The 14,926-nt window shown below is 48.0% G+C and overlaps 1 protein-coding gene across 1 annotated transcript in view; it reads left to right on the forward strand.

The window, feature by feature from the left end:
• The first annotated feature begins 752 nt into the window (after positions 1-752).
• LOC128902113 (geranylgeranyl transferase type-1 subunit beta-like) overlaps positions 753-14,926 on the forward strand; it is a 63,300-nt gene continuing 49,126 nt past the window's right edge. Inside the window, 1 exon segment of the mRNA XM_054184503.1 lies at positions 753-885. The gene's annotated coding sequence lies outside the window, so the exon portion shown is untranslated.

Raw genomic sequence — 14,926 nt, forward strand, 5'->3', positions numbered from 1 at the left:
ACTTCTTGAGGATGATAAGGATGTTCCTTGAAGTAGCCACAGCTCTATCCTAATTGGTATAGGAGTACATACTTGATGCATAAAAGAACCTTGAAGTGATTAACTACTTCTTGTTATCCCATCCTTGGTGATTAAAAACTTTTGATTGTCTCCTCATTATCACTATCTGTAACATCAGCTCAGTGTCTATTTTCTCACACAGTAAGAAGGTCAGTAATTAGCTATTTTTTCACACGGTAAGAAGGTTAGTAAGAAACAATTATTTTAGAAACAAAGCGGAGGCCTGTCTTTGGTAACACTATTAACCCTTATGAACACTGATGGAAGTCTTGTATGCAATCTGCTACACGGTAACTTATTTCCTGAGACACGAATAATTAGTTCAAGTTACTGGATTTACCTGCAGGATATCACCAGATGTAATAAACCAACACGTAGTCATTTTACCTAATAGTATCTCGGGCACGTATTGAGCTGACTGGGAGCTCTCGCAGGCTGACAACGTGCCGTTACGAAGTAAGCAGTTACTCTCTCCCCCTCCCCGTCCTTCCAGGGTGAGGTGGACCCAGAGAGCTGAGCCACTGAGAGAGGTGCGGCTGTCCAGCCTAGGTCTGTGGGGATAGCTGGCAGACTATACTGGGGTAGTCTGCAAGAGAGCTTCACTCCCAGCAGGTGGAACCAGCAGCTGGTTGTGTCCCGCGGCAGCCGCATATGACACAGGTTGTGCGGGCCGGCCACAGGCGGGAGTAAGATGGCGGTAGCGCGGCTGGCGCTGAACTTGGGGGAGGTGGGGCGGCTGGACTTTCTGAAAGAACGGCATGTGTGTTTTTTCCAGCGTTGTCTCCAGATCCTGCCTGAGCGGTACTCGTTCCTAGAGACCAGCAGGTATGCTCAGCGGCCAGGGCTGATGGGGCTTTGGTGCGCTCCCGCCGCCCTCGGGCCCCACGGTGGAAAGGCGGGACAGACCCTGTTTCCTTTTTCCCGGCGTCCTCTGCTAGTCTCAGAGAGTTGGGGGGAAGTTTTTCCTCTCTTTGGGGCGGTTGCGTTTGACGGGAAATCTTTCCTGGAGAGCTATCTGCCCGCTCGCCTCGACTTCCCTCGAGGTGGTAGCACTGGCGAAGCAGCTGTGGGCAGGATACAGGATCTCACTGCGTCGGTAGTCTTAACAGCCGGCACAGTGGTGGTCAAAAAGAACGTCTTCTCTAGAAAAACTCTACCAGCAAAAATGTTCACAAAAATGTAAGTTTATGTAGAAGTTTAGTCTGTGCTCAGTTAAACTCCCTGATATGCATGAGAAAAAAACCCCACTTGTTAATCCTTCTAATCTATTTTTAGTCCAGTGCTTCATTCTTTTAATCTACCTTGAAAGCCGATTTTAAAATAAGTTACTTAAGTCGTCTGTAGTTCAAAGTCAGCATGCAAAATACTGTTATGTAACAGAAATCGTTTATATCTTCATTAGCTAGTACAAGCATTAAAACATGTTACTGGTAATAGTGAAATATGCCCCTTACTTTAAAGTAGAGGGACACTTGTCCATGTAATGGATTCAGAATGCATTTTTTTCAGATTCTTAATGTCTTCATGTAAGCTAATAAGTTATTTCTGATGCAGCTTGTCAGTTAAATTATTGACTATCTTGCACATTTAATAAAAACTTGGAGATGTGTAAAGGATTCAATATTTTATTAAACCAATAAAGTCATCACATTTTTTTCACTTTGTAATTTCTTGGAAGTCATACGTACTGTGAAGAATGCTCAATGACTTTGATCAAGTCCTCCTGTTAAATGAAGCTTTCCTTCAGTTGAATGTATGGACACCTGACAAAAACCATGTGTTTCTTCAGTTATGAAGATTAGTATGGATATAGTGTTGAAGCAGTGTGTGAAATAACACATAGCTTTATATTAAAAAATTTATACATTTTGATCTTAAGTAATGTATTCATTCATTAAGCCTTAGCCTGTTTCAGTATACTTTGTTATTTTAAACGGTATAAAGAACTCATCTTAGCATGCTATACACTAGCTTTATTTAGGTATTAAAGTTTGTGGAATAAATACTAAATTGGCTAAAGAATACAAAAGTACAGCATTGTTCACACATTAAGGAAAAGTATAAAATCAAGAGGCTTCTGAGGTAGAAAATAGCCGCAGCTGGCATGAAGGACACAACATCTGTGGTTCCCTGATAAGCTACATGAGGTACGGGACGGGATGCAATTATTCCGTGGCTTTACCTTATGATGTATAGCGGATACGGGAATGGGATGATACCATGACACAGATAAGCTGCCAATTAGCTGCCCGCTAGATGCTCAGAGCCAACATTTTGTCAAATTTTGATGAAATGCTGTCCTTTGTGCGAACTTTGCTCATTATAATGTCATTATAATACCAAAACACACCTCCATCCCAAAGGCTACCCGCCTCCAAGGTGCGACCACTCCTTCTTGAGTCTGCGCCCTGAATTTCTCGTAAACTATACCTTTAATTGTGAAGCGAGAGAAATTTACACCAATCATGATAAAAGTATGTATGACTAAAGTCACTCAAACTCCACCTTGAAGATAACAAATAGTATAAAAATAGCCCGAGAGAGGGGGTATACCCAGGGAAGACACCATCGCAAAGAATTCCATCACTGACTTCTGGGATCAGTCGACGGGCTGAGCCTCTCTTCCCCGCTCCATAGGGACGCCTTTGGGTAAGACTTAGATTATACCGAGTGCTTCCTCGGGAAACTTAGAAATTTCTCTAGAGACTCTCTTTTCTACATTTAGAGCCAGGCTGTATCGTTTATAACTTTGTCGCTCGTTTTGTATATGTAGCAATACTTTCATTTGCACGTGCTTTGCAGACAGTGTATTTATCACCGGCAATCCTAAGAACCTATATATCTGTTGTTTAAATAAACTGCACTTTTTTAAGTAGCTAGTCGTTTTGGTTTCTCACTGAACGCAACGAAAGACTCGAGGGTGGCCGTGGTAGTTCAGGAGCACGACTAGACTGAAGGTGCAGTCCACTATTAGTGTATCCAAATCGTCATAGTTTAATACATATTAAACGCGATTGGACTGATAGTGCTGAATTGGGCATCACTCAGAATTTAAACCTAGCCGCACCTAGCCTCCCACCTCGGTGAGGAGTGTTAGAACGCAAGGGGGTTTATTTTCTGCCAAAACCGCTTTGCCCCTTTTCACGCAACAGAATTTTGGCGTAGTCGGCAGGATTGCCATGGATAAACTGCTGCAAAAATATGATTGTGCCCCTTCCCAGGCTGGGAAGGAGTGGGCCCATAAATTTTGGAAGGATGAAGAGAAAGTGGTGGAACGTATTGAAGAGTGTCGGGCTTCACAGAAGCTCAGAGCGGGGAAAGGCAAAGGTGTGATCTGTGCGGTGTTAGGCGCCTGTTTATCTCGTGCACAACAAGAAGCTAGGGAAACCCCTGCTCCTAATCTGATTTCTGCTGTAGAATATGCAACCCTGAAATCGGAGAATGAGGTGTTGAAGTCATCACTAGCCTTTCAAAAGGAGACAGGAGAAAAATTAAGAACTCAAGTCGATAAGCTTGTGAGTGAGAATGAATGTTTAGGAAACCAGAATGCTCAACTTGGGAGTGAAAATCACCAACTTAAAATGTTATTGGAAAGGGTGGCTGGGCTCTTAGATAAAATGCAGCCCTCGACCCAAGTCCAACAAATTCGTAAATTAATGTGTTATCCAAATTCTGGAACCCAGACCGGAGATTTTTTGTCTAATAGTGAAGATGAGGAAGAAGACGAGGAGGGAAGGACTTTTACTGTGAAATCTCGAGTCTTTCCTTTACGACCACTGATTAAAACTGAAACCACAGTTGATGAGGATGATGAGGAAGTCCGCAACACTGTGCGTACTATTCCGTGGACACCAACAGAGTTAGCGAAAATAAGGGAAAAATATTCGAGGCGGCCAGAAGAATCGGCTGTTGAGTATGTGTGGCGAGTTTCTTCTGAAGGAGGAGATAGAATTATGTTGAGTGAGGAAGAAGCAGGAGACTCTTGGGGACCAGGAGTGTTTTTAACTACAATGGACGGGGATCATAATTATTCCCTAACCGCTCGAGCAGCCTTTTGGGCAGGTGGTATGGATCCGCGAGAGAGGGGAGAGCCATTAGAGATTAGAGCTACAGGCTACTCTGAACTGTTTGCGGCGATACGGAAAGCAGCTTGTCTGCAAGCCATGTATGACAGAGAGGAATTTCGGAAATCCCCAATGTCAGCCGCTATCGACCCCGATCGATTAGCCCCTCTCATCCGTGGTCTTCCCGATTGCCTGAAACCATTCATTGTCTGCACTCAAGATCGTATACGAGAGGCTTGGGATGCTCATGGGCAGGGCCGGCGTCGCTACATGCCCACCTGGAATGAATATGTACAGGAAATAGACCAATATGGGCGCCGAATGGGCTGGGCCAGCCTAACTAGTGAAAAATCCTCCGAACACCCCCAAAAGGTTCGCCAAGTCCGAACTCACACTCAAAACCCCAAACCGGTGGAAAGGTTTAAGCCTGATAAGGACCGGAATGAGTTGTGGCGTAAAGCCCTACAATTAGGGGTGCCCCGACAATTCTTGCACGGTGTCCCTACGGGAGATCTCCGTACGCTGGTCCAATCTCTAACTAGAAAGAATAATTCGGCTGGGGAGAAAAGTCTAACCAGAGAATCCCCAAGCTGTGAGAAAATTGTGCCTTCTGCACCGGAGCGTAATTTGATTGATTTGTCAGAGTCCCAGTCAAAAAACTCCTATCCCCGGGGAGGGCAGTGAGCCACCCTGTCCGGCGGGTACTGGCTATTCAATGGCTCTCTCATAAAGATTCTGAACCTATTATCGCCATTCCTGTCGGACCCCGGAGGATGTCAGTAAACTTTATTATTGATACCGGAGCCCAAATGTCTGCCATCACTAATGAAACGGCACAACTTCTAGGTATAAATCCCACCAGACGCAGAGTCAACTTTGCAGGAATTGATGGTGTGGTAAAAACATGCCCCGTTGCAAAAATTAACCTCTGGTTGCCAGGAGAGCAGCGAATGACCAGGGCGGAAGTGTTAGTGGGTGCCTCGCATACTAACCTCCTAGGATTTGACGTGCTGCGTGGGCGAATGTGGAAATTCCCAGATGGAACTGTGTGGAGTTTTGCAGGATGCGAAAAAGTAATAGACACAGTGAAATTGAGTCTATTGGAAACTTCCATGCCTTTACCTCCCTCTAAAATCACTAATGTCCGGCAGTATCCACTGCCTGCAGCTGCGCTTGCAGGAGCAGACGGGGTGGTATCAGATTTAGAAAAAAGAGACATCATTAAGAGGACTCACTCGCCTTATAATTCACCGGTGTGGCCCGTAAAGAAACCAAACGGGCAATGGCGTTTCACAGTAGATTACCGAAAGTTGAATGCCAACACTGCACCCCTCACCGCCGCAGTTCCAAATATCGCGGAAATTGTGACAATGATACAAGGAGCTGCCCATCCTTGGATGGCTGCCTTAGATGTTAAAGACATGTTTTTTATGATTCCCCTCCTTGAGCAGGACAAAGCGCAGTTTGCATTCACGTGGAAAGGAGTCCAATATACCTTTAACCGACTTCCACAAGGATACAAACATTCCCCCACTATTGCCCATAATGCTTTAGCTAAAGTGCTATCAGAGATTCCTGTTTCACAGGGATGTACGGTATACCAATATATTGATGACATCCTAATAGGGGGAGAGAACCAAGAAAGTGTAAAAGACATGATGGAAAACATCCGAAAAACATTACTTGATTTAGGATTGGAAATTCCAGACTCAAAGTGTCAGGGACCTGCACAGGAAGTTAAATTCCTGGGGGTCTGGTGGATTAAAGGAGCTGCTTCTGTCCCTCAGGATACCCTGGAAAAAATAGAGCATGGACAGAATCCATCCAGCGTGAAGGAGTTACAGCAAGTTCTGGGAACTTTAAGTTATTGGCGTAAACACATCCCTGGCTTTTCCATCATTGCTCGCCCCCTTTATAGTTTGCTCAAAAAGGGTAAATCCTGGGAGTGGACTGAACAACACACTAATGCTCTGCAATTACTAATAAAGGAGCTAAGGTTATTCCAACAGCTTGGTCCTATACATCCAACTGACCCTGTCCACGTAGAATGGGGGTTCAGTGAACATGGTTCCCATTGTAATTTATGGCAGAAGGGACCAGCAGGACCGGAGAGACCATTAGAATTTAGCTCTCACTCCTTCAATGATACTGAGAGCAGATATTCAGACCTTGAGAAGGGTTTACTGTCCCTAGTGCGAGCGTTGCAACGAACAGAGCAGATAAGAAGAGAACAGAGTGTGATCATTCGGGGACCTTTCCGCCTCCTAGATGTGGTCCGTAAAGGGACAACACCACCAGCTGGCATTGCCCAGAAACCCACAGTTCAAAAGTGGTATGCTTATTTAGAAGGCATTAATGAAATCATGCCAGTCTCTGAAGGCAGTGTTAAAGTATCCAAGCTCCAAAAGGATATAGATGGTGCCCTATTGTTCCAATCCCCACCAAATAGACCATCTCTGATCCAAGAAGCACCTCCTTTGAAGGAAGGCAGTGATCTTACAGGAGTGTGGTTTACTGATGCATCATCTCACCGTGAAAACAATAAGTGGAAATATAAGGCCGTAGCACTGGAAGTAGCAACGGGAGAAAGAGCGATTGAAACAGGGGAGGGTAGTGCACAAGTAGGGGAACTCAGAGCTGTCCTACTAGCTGCACAACATGGGGCCACCTCCATTTACACTGACTCATATGCTGTTTTTAAAGGAGCCACTGAATGGATAGGACACTGGGCAGCCAATGATTGGCAGGTGAATAGAGTCCCGATTTGGGAGTGTCGTGGTTTAGCCTCAGATGGCAACAAAGAACCACGTGCCGCTCGCTCGTGCCTTCCAAACACAGGAAGAATCGTAAGAAAAGGCAAGACTCTTGGGTTGAGACAAAGGCAGTTTAATAGAACAGCAAAGGGAACAGGCAAACAACAACAACACGGATAGGGGAATATACAAACGCGATTACGGAACCGCCGCTCCCCCGCCGCTCGCCGCTCGCTGGCCAGACCTGGGCCGCCCCAGCCCGCTTTTAAGCAGCAACTTCCTGCCCCCTCCCCCGGCAGCTCAGGGTGGGCGTGGCTCACATGGCATGGAATACCAGGAAAAGTTAACCCTATCCCCACCAGAACCAGGACATTATCCACCCCTTATTCCATACCATCTATGCCATGCCCAGCAGGTTCCAATGAATTGCCACCACTTTCCCCTGTTATATATATATATATACACACATATAATACCCTTAGTTTATGGGTCATCCCTCCAAAGTGTCCGTTGAGTTCTTTTAATCCACGGCTTTGGGCTCCATCTGTTAGAACAGTCTCTCAGGGCAGGTGAGATGCTGGGTGGTGCTGGTCTGTTGCATGCTGTATTTTTCGGAGCTTGTGACTGGTGCACCTGGTGTGGCTCATGCACGCAGTCCGTGGGCTGAAGATGTAGATCTTGAGGAAACTGCTGGGCGCCAGCTGCTGAGATCAGTTCTTATCCCATCATCCCTGTGCCTTACTTGTAGTACAACTGATAGCAATTATAGCAACGAGGACATACAGTGACAGGGTTACTTAGCAATTAACAGCACACAATCTGATTCATTGGCTATTCTCGCCCAAAATCAGATCTCCATGAGGTACACATCGGACTTCCCCATCCTTCCGCATCACCCACCAAGTGCACCCAGGTCCTTGGGCAAAAGCAATCCCACGGATGGGTTTGCCTTTGCCTGAGGCAGGACTAACCCAGACTGTCTTCCCTAGCATATTCTTCATGTGCACTACGGGGACTTTATCCCCTTCTACAGTACGTGGAAATTTTGATTGGGCAGGGCCAGCCCGATTGTTAGATCCCCTGGTGTTAACTAGCCAGGTAGCTTTTGCTAAATGTGTATCCCAGTGTTTGAAAGTCCCACCACCCATTGCTCTCAGTGTAGTTTTTAACAGTCCATTGTATCGTTCTATCTTCCCAGAGGCTGGGGCGTGATAGGGGATGTGATACACCCACTCGATACCATGCTCTTTGGCCCAGGTGTCTATGAGGCTGTTTCGGAAATGAGTCCCGTTGTCCGACTCAATTCTCTCTGGGGTACCATGTCGCCACAGGACTTGCTTTTCAAGGCCCAGGATAGTGTTCCGGGCAGTGGCATGGGGCACAGGGTATGTTTCCAGCCATCAAGTGGTTGCTTCCACCATTGTGAGCACATAGCGCTTGCCTTGACGGGTTTGTGGCAGCGTGATATAATCAATCTGCCAGGCCTCCCCATATTTGTATTTCAGCCATCGCCCTCCATACCAAAGAGGCTTCAAACGCTTGGCTTGTTTGATCGCAGCGCATGTCTCACATTCATGGATGACCTGTGCAATAGTGTCCATGGTCAAGTCCACCCCTCGGTCACGAGCCCATCTATATGTCGCATCTCTTCCTTGATGGCCTGAGGAGTCATGGGCCCACCGAGCTATGAATAGTTCACCCTTATGTTGCCAGTCCAGATCCACCTGAGCCACTTCAATCCTAGCGGCCCGATCCACCTGCTGGTTCTTCTGATGTTCCTCCGTGGCCCGATTCTTCGGTACGTGGGCATCTACATGGCGTACTTTCACAACCAGATTCTCTATCCGGGCAGCAATATCTTGCCATAGGTCAGCAGCCCAGATGGGTTTGCCTCTGCGCTGCCAGTTGCCCTGCTTCCACTGCTGTAACCATCCCCACAGAGCATTTGCCACCATCCATGAGTCAGTGTAGAGATAAAGTACTGGCCATTTTTCTCGCTCAGCAATGTCCAAAGCCAGCTGAATAGCCTTCACCTCTGCAAACTGGCTCGATTCACCCTGTCCCTCACTGGCTTCTGCAACCCGTCGTGTAGGACTCCACACAGCAGCCTTCCACTTTCGATGCTTTCCCACAATACGGCAGGACCCATCAGTGAACAGGGCATATTTCTTCTCATTTTCTGGCAGTTTATTATATGGTGGGGCCTCTTCTGCACGCGTCACCTCCTCCTCTGGTGACATTCCGAAATCCTTGCCTTCTGGCCAGTCCATGATCACTTCCAGAATTCCTGGGCGACTGGGGTTTCCCATTCGAGTTCGCTGCGTGATCAGTGCAATCCACTTACTCCATGTAGCATCGGTTGCATGATGTGTGGTGGGGACCCTTTCTTTGAACATCCAACCCAGCACCGGCAGTCGAGGTGCTAAGAGGAGCTGTGCTTCTGTATCAACTACTTCTGAAGCAGCTCGAACCCCTTCATATGCTGCCAATATCTCTTTTTCTGTTGGAGTGTAGCGGGCTTCGGATCCTCTGTATCCACGACTCCAAAACCCTAGGGGTCGACCTCGAGTCTCCCCTGGTGCTTTCTGCCAGAGGCTCCAGGTAGGGCTGTTCTCCCCGGCTGCAGTGTAGAGCACATTTTTAACATCTTGTCCTGCCCGGACTGGCCCCAGGGCCACTGCATGGACTATTTCCTGTTTGATTTGTTCAAAAGCTTGTCGTTGCTCAGGACCCCATTTAAAATCGTTCTTCTTCCGGGTTACTTGATACAGAGGGCTTACAATTTGACTGTAATCTGGGATATGCATTCTCCAAAAACCCACAATACCTAAGAAAGCCTGTGTTTCCTTTTTACTAGTTGGTGGAGACATAGCTGCTATTTTGTTGATCACATCCATTGGGATCTGACGGCGTCCATCTTGCCATTTTATTCCTAAAAACTGGATCTCCTGCGCAGGTCCCTTGACCTTACTTCGCTTTATAGCAAAACCAGCGTTCAGAAGGATTTGGACTATTTTACTCCCTTTCTCAAAAACTTCTTCTGCTGTGTTTCCCCATACAATGATGTCATCAGTGTACTGCAGATGTTCTGGAGCTTCACCCTGTTCCAGTGCAGTCTGGATCAGTCCATGGCAAATGGTGGGGCTGTGTTTCCACCCCTGGGGCAGTCGATTCCAGGTGTATTGGATGCCCCTCCAAGTGAAAGCAAACTGTGGCCTGCACTCTGCTGCCAAAGGGATTGAGAAGAATGCATTCGCTATATCAATCGTGGCATACCACTTGGCTGCCTTGGACTCCAGTTCGTACTGGAGTTCTAGCATGTCCGGCACAGCAGCACTCAGCGGTGGCATGACTTCATTCAGACCACGATAGTCTACAGTTAGCCTCCACTCTCCATTAGATTTTCGCACTGGCCATATGGGACTGTTAAAGGGTGAGCGAGTCTTGCTGATCACTCCTTGAACCTCTAGTTGACGAATCAGCTCATGGATGGGAATCAGAGAGTCTCGGTTAGTGCGATACTGCCGCCGATGCACCGTTGTGGTAGCAATCGGCACCTGTTGTTCTTTGACCCTCAACAACCCCACAACAGAAGAATCCTCCGAGAGACCAGGCAAGGCAGACAACTGTTTAACTTCCTCTGTCTCCAAAGCAGCTATGCCAAAGGCCCAGCGGTACCCTTTTGGGTCCTTAAAATACCCTCTCCTGAGGTAATCTATACCAAGGATGCATGGAGCCTCTGGGCCAGTCACAATGGGATGCTTTTGCCACTCATTCCCAGTTAGGCTCACTTCTGCCTCCAGTACAGTCAACTCTTGGGATCCCCCTGTCACCCCAGAAATACAAATGGGTTCTGCCCCTCTATAGCTTGATGGTATTAAAGTACACTGCGCACCCGTGTCCACTAGAGCCTTATACTCCTGTGGGTCTGATGTGCCAGGCCATCGAATCCACACCGTCCAATAAACCCGGTTGTCCCTTTCCTCCACCTGGCCGGAGGCAGGGCCCCCCTAATACTGGTCATAGTATCCATTACTCACTTCTTGCATAAATGACTTGGAAGTTCCTTCAAGAGGATCAGAAGCAAGATCAGGCCTTCTGCTTTGTCAGGGGAACGGCCCACTGGAAACTGGGGCGGCACTTTTCCTGGAGGGATCCCCTTTTGTGGTTGTCCTTCCTTGCAACTCCTGTACCCGTGTCCGCAGGATCGAAGTAGGTTGTCCGTCCCACTTCCTCATGTCCTCTCCGTGGTCCCGCAGGTAGAACCACAGGGTGCCTCGTGGTGTGTACCCTCTGTACTCTCTCTCTTGAGTGGGGAAATGCCTGCTTCTAATAGCTGAGATGCTGGCCCGTGCAGGTGGGGAGTAGGACATATTCTCTTCAAGTTGCTGGACCTTCCGCGACAGTTTCTCCACAGCTGAGACAAGGGGGGAAGAGAGACTTTCTTCATATCGCCGGAGCCGGCCAGCTACCTCATCCACCGTTGGTCCCTCTTCACCTTTCCATTCCATTACTGCCAGGGAGTTGGCATATGACGATGGTGCGCTCCGTACAAACTTCCGCCACAGGGGCCTTGTGCATCGCACCTCATCAGGGTCTGTGGGTAAGTCTGCATTGTCCAAGTCATAATAAATCATCTCCCGCACGGCTAATTCTCTCAGGTACTGGATACCTCTTTCCATGGTAGTCCACTTGCTTGGCTGACATACAACATCCTCGCTGAAGGGGTACCTCTCCCTCACGCCTAACAGGAGTCGTTTCCAGAGGCTGAGGGCTTGGGTCTTTTTCCCGATCGCCTTGTCAATGCCCCCTTCCCTAGACAGGGATCCCAGCTGCCTGGCCTCCCTACCCTCTAATTCCAGGCTACTGGCCCCATTATCCCAGCACCGGAGCAGCCAGGTGACAATGCGCTCGCCTGAAAGTCGGCTGAAATCTTTTCGCATATCCCGCAGCTCACTCAAGGATAGGGATCGAGTAATTATCTCTGGTTCTGCCTCTTCCTCCTGCTCTCGTGATGGCCCTGGTTCATCATCATCTCTTACTAAGCGAACTGATTTCTTTGTGTACTTCTTCTTCTGTATGGGGGCAACTGATACTGGCATGGGTTGGTTCCCTGGTTCAGTGGCAGTGGCTACCACGGGGGTTGCAGTAGCCGCAGTGTCTGTCGCAAGGATTGCAGCAGCCGCAGGGGCCGCCGCAGGGGCTGCAGCAGGGGCTTCAGCAGCCGCAGGGGCCGCCGCAGGGGCTGCAGCAGGGGCTGCAGCAGCCGCAGGGGCCGCCGCAGGGGCTGCAGGTCTGGTTTCCATCTCTTCCCCTTGAGGGTGCTGCATAATTCTGAGCAGTGCCTGGTAGATACTGGCCAGGGCCCAGCACAGCGCGGTGAGTTGTGCCTCTCTAGAATAGCCACAGCATTTTCCCTTCAAATATTCTACCACTTTATCAGGGTCCTGTAATTGTTCAGGGGTAAAGTCCCAGACCATTGGAGGTGAGTAGTTCTCTAGGTACCTGCCCATGCTCTCCCACATGCCATGCCACCCCTGACTATCCAGCCTCGGAGCAGATCTCCGGGTGGTAGTCTTAAATAGTCGCTTAACCCTAAACAAGACCTGGAACGTATTCAGGAGACATAGCACTAGGAACACGCTAGTTTGAGTATCCCAAGGATATTCAAAATTCTCAAAAGCTGTCATACCTGACCCGAAGGAGAAAAGGGAGGCAAAAGGGCTGGGGAAATTATTAACAAATTCTGAGAGACGGTGTCCAATGTACGGACAGGACAGCAAAACCACATAAACACCCCAAAATAGCCGTCTGAACAGTGATGTTATCATATCATAAACAGATATCGCACAGGACAGCAGAATGATAATCCTCATCCCTGTTCCAGACATGGTAAACAGCATCGCAGGGAGTACATAAGCCATATAGGAATTTATGTAACACAGCCATGAGAACAAACCAAGCAACATGATGACCAGTGACTACTTACCTAATAAAATAAATGCATACAAAAAAAAAACCAAAACCGTTTTTTCCACGTTCTAGTTGGATTCTGTCGTTATCTCAACCCTTCGAGCCCCACGTTGGGCGCCAAAAAGGACTGTCGTGGTTTAGCCTCAGACGGCAACAAAGAACCACGTGCCGCTCGCTCGTGACTTCCAAACACAGGAAGAATCGTAAGAAAAGGCAAGACTCTTGGGTTGAGACAAAGGCAGTTTAATAGAACAGCAAAGGGAACAGGCAAACAACAACAACACGGATAGGGGAATATACAAACGCGATTACGGAACCGCCGCTCCCCCGCCGCTCGCCGCCGCTCGCCGGCCAGACCCGGGCCGCCCCAGCCCGCTTTTAAGCAGCAACTTCCTGCCCCCTCCCCCGGCAGCTCAGGGTGGGCGTGGCTCACATGGCATGGAATACCAGGAAAAGTTAACCCTATCCCCACCAGAACCAGGACAGGGAGACAGACAGTTGGAAGCAACTGTTAGAAATAGGAGGACAGAGAACATTGCACATTGGTTGGGTAAAAGGCCATGATTGTTCGAACTCGATCACTGCTCAATTCAACCAACAGGTAGATAGCCTCACACGGCTACAGCAAATTGACATTGTAGATGATGGTCGGGAATGGGAACGCTTACTTGAATGGTTACATGTTAAGCGTGGCCACACAGGCCGTGCTGACCTGTATCAGGAAGGTCTAGCCCGGGGGTGGCCTGTGTCGGTTAAGCTGTGCGAACAAATAGTAACTGCCTGTTCACAATGTCGCCTACGACTCAGCAAAGATCATCCGAGTAAGGCGCCTCCCTTACACATTTGGGACAAGAAAACGTTGTGGCATTCATGGCAGATTGATTATATTGGGCCCTTGAGATTATCAGGTGGGAAAAGATATGTCCTGGTAGGAGTGGAGATTATCTCCAGCCTCAGTATGGCCAGCAGTTTCAAATCAGCTACCGGGGACAACACAGTGAAAGGCCTAAAAGGGTGGTTCAGCACACTTCCCCTTCCCGAGGAAATCCAAAGTGATAACGGTTCACACTTTACCGCTTTGGTGGTACAAGATTGGGCCAAAGAAGAAGGGATTCGATGGGTATTTCATACTCCCTATTATTCCCAGGCTAATGGCATTGTTGAACGCACCAATGGATTGGTTAAGCGTTTTGCAAAAACTCATGAACCTGGTTGGCATTTGCGATTGGACGATGCCATCTATCAATTAAATAACAGATGGAGTGGAGACGGCTGTCCTAAAATGAAAGCTTTCTGTGTATGTGCCAATATTATCTCTCCAAAGGCTCCCAATGAACCGGGAAAATACCCCGGAAGATTTCACTCTGGGCAACCTGTGCTAGTGAAAATGCCTCAAATTGGGACGGTACCAATGGTGCTAGCTACTCCCAAAAATCCCTATGCATGGGAAGCCAAGGACTGTTCAGGGAAGATACACCGGATCAGCACCCGGTGGATCTCACCTTCTTTTTAACCCCGTCGGTCGAATAAGACCGAGCAGATTTTCTTTTCCTTTGTGTCTTACAGGAACCTTGGATGAGCTGTACAGACGGATTGGCCTACGCTACCTTTGAGTGTCTCCAGGGAATCCTGACATTGATCCTGGCAATAATACTATTTTTATTATGTGTGGCTACCTGGAGGCCCAAATTCTAAAATGACGAATTGGCAGATGGAATTGATGCTATTCAGTTTTACCTTTTTATTCCCTGTTGTTTGTAGTCAGAGAGACCCAGAGTGGCCATGGTCTCAAGCCTTTGTTAAACACAATGCGATGGCAGGTCCTAGAAAGGGAGAATTGAGTTTGGCCACTGTAGTTCTACAGGAAAATGAGGTGTTACATGAGTGGACCTGGAATAGTTGGTACCCAGTCCTGAAAGGTAAGGCAGGGGTGGAAATCCAAGTAGGGTGTAGAATGATCAACGGCTCAAACCATGAGAAGGCCATGAGAATAGAGATATTTCACCCTCAGAACCCACGCTCAATGACAACAAAGCACTGTGTCACCAACGAGTGGGATTGCTGGTATAATTTTAC

Source organism: Rissa tridactyla, chromosome W (assembly GCF_028500815.1).
Source record: "Rissa tridactyla isolate bRisTri1 chromosome W, bRisTri1.patW.cur.20221130, whole genome shotgun sequence".
NCBI classification, from domain to species: domain Eukaryota; kingdom Metazoa; phylum Chordata; class Aves; order Charadriiformes; family Laridae; genus Rissa; species Rissa tridactyla.